Raw genomic sequence first — 2350 nt, 5'->3', positions numbered from 1 at the left:
AATAAATAAATAAATAAATAAATAAATAAATAAATAAATAAATAAATAAATAAATAAGAAGTCATATGTTCTAGGGGCACCTGGGTGGCTCAGTCAGTTAAGCATCTAACTCTTGATTTCAGCTAAGGTTATGATCTCAGGGTCATGCGATCAAGCCCCACATCGGGCTCTGCACTGGGTGTGGAGCCTGCTTAAGATTCTCTCTCTCCCTCTCCCTCTGCTCCCCACCCCCCCCAAAAAAGTATATGATCTGTATTATACTTAATGTTGAATTAGTTTTTAATATGCATATTTGGCATATTAAAATGCTATGTAAAGGGATTCAGAAGAAATGGTTCATGCTGTGAAGGGATTTATATCTAGTAGAGGCATCTCCTATTTTGTCTCTCACCTTATTCCCCTCATGTTTCAAATTTTCTAGTGTTCACTTCTCAACTCTCTGACGCTCTTCTTTCTTAAATGTTTTGTGAACTTATTCATGACTTCAATAACATCATCTGTATGGTTAGCTCCTAAATTTGCATCTTTAGTTTTCACCTTTCTGTGAATTCCCTGTCTTGTGTATACAATTCTTTATTAAAATGCCATCCTGTTGTCACCCTGAACTCAACAAGTATAAACATTAGCACATCTTTTTGTCCCAAAAACAGACATCTGCCCAACCTTCCCATTCCTTTATTGGAGAGGAAGTAGAAGATGATATTAATGGGGTTCATTTGGATTGGTCCTAGTGTAATATGTTTTTCCAGAAAGATTATTAGAAGCAGCTTCTTTCACTATGAAATATATTCCAGTTAAATGAGAAATTGTATGTGGAATCAAACCAACCTCTACAATTCCTAGCTCTGCCACTTACTAGCTGTGTAGCCTTGGAAACTTGGTTTAACCTCTCCTGAGCTTCGAATTACTTATCTTAAAATGGAGATAATAATCATAAATGGTGCCATTTCCATTACTTAAACATAGAAGGCATAAAAATTATTATGTTGTTGCTATCATCATCATCATCATCATCATCATCATTCAAATCTATACCCAGGCATGAAAAAGATATTTTAGACTGCCCTAGTATTCAGGATTAGCTGAAACAGGGAGAGACTAAAAACAGGAACATGAGTTAAGGTTTCACAAGCAGTGGAGATAGTAAAGTAACAAGAGATAAGTGACAAGAGATAAGATCACAGAAGAACAGGATTTAGGATCTCTGTGGTTTGAGAGAGAAGGAAAGAGAAGAAAGGACCACAAATCAAATCTGACTAAATTTTGAGCCCACGGAACCATGAGTAATATGGCAGTAATGACTAAAGAGTAGGGAGCATAAGGAGCTAGATTTTAGTCTAGATGATGAAATGCCAGAGGACACAAGGGTCCCACTAAACTCTAAGTTATGGCTGCCACCAGGGCACTTAGGACTCGTCATGCCTGCGACCAGCAGACAAGAAGAGGATTCACCATCCTGGCAAAAATAATTGATCCTAATCAGCAAGGAAGGTAGGGCTGCCTTGGAGCAAAAGGACCATATGTCTTGATATTCAATTTTTATGCTTCCTGGTAGTCCCTTGACCCACTGTAACTGAATGGCTATGGACAGCAAATCCCAGAAATGAAGGGTGTTATTGCCAAAGATTCAAACCCTTTCATAGTGAAGGGAGTCCTCTATTTTAGAAATTTATTCATGGATCAGTAAATAATGGGGCCTAACTTTATAATAGTTATTAATAAATATTTGTTGAATTCATTATTTCCACTGAAAATATATGTGGATTCTTCTCTAACACTCTCCCACCCCAGTTCCTGTTCCTATACTTTCAAACAGTTATAATTTTTCATTCTCAATACTTAACATCCACATTATTATAATTATAACCATCAGTATACAAATAACCAGCCAAATACTGTATTCTAATTATGTTTCCTATTTGTACTATCTGAAATTTTTCCTTGAATTGATAATAATTTCCCAGTGCCATGTATCTCTCCTTCATATTTTCACATGCTGCGTAGTATCTATCAAGAAGCCATCAATATTGATTTCCAAATGTTCAAACAAATGGGACAATCTGTCAGTTGTCTTTTTCTCCTGGAGGCTTCCACCCTCTGTATGTATCTGGACTGATTGTTTTTTAGACCCAGTGCATGGACATCAGCCTGGAATTTCCTTTGCTGCTATCCTGTCTTAGATCCCCTCTTTCCTAGATCCCAGTATGGTCAGTGAGAAGTCCAGTAGCATTCTCATTTCTATTCCTTTATGTATTATATGATTCTCTATCTATCTATCATCTATCTATCTATGTATCTATGTATCTATCTATCTATCTATCTATCTATCTATCTATCTATCTATCTATCT

Source organism: Neomonachus schauinslandi, chromosome 11 (genome assembly GCF_002201575.2).
Source record: "Neomonachus schauinslandi chromosome 11, ASM220157v2, whole genome shotgun sequence".
Lineage (NCBI taxonomy): Eukaryota > Metazoa > Chordata > Mammalia > Carnivora > Phocidae > Neomonachus > Neomonachus schauinslandi.
The sequence above is the reverse complement of the archived record's forward strand: the minus strand, read 5'-3'. Positions refer to the sequence as shown.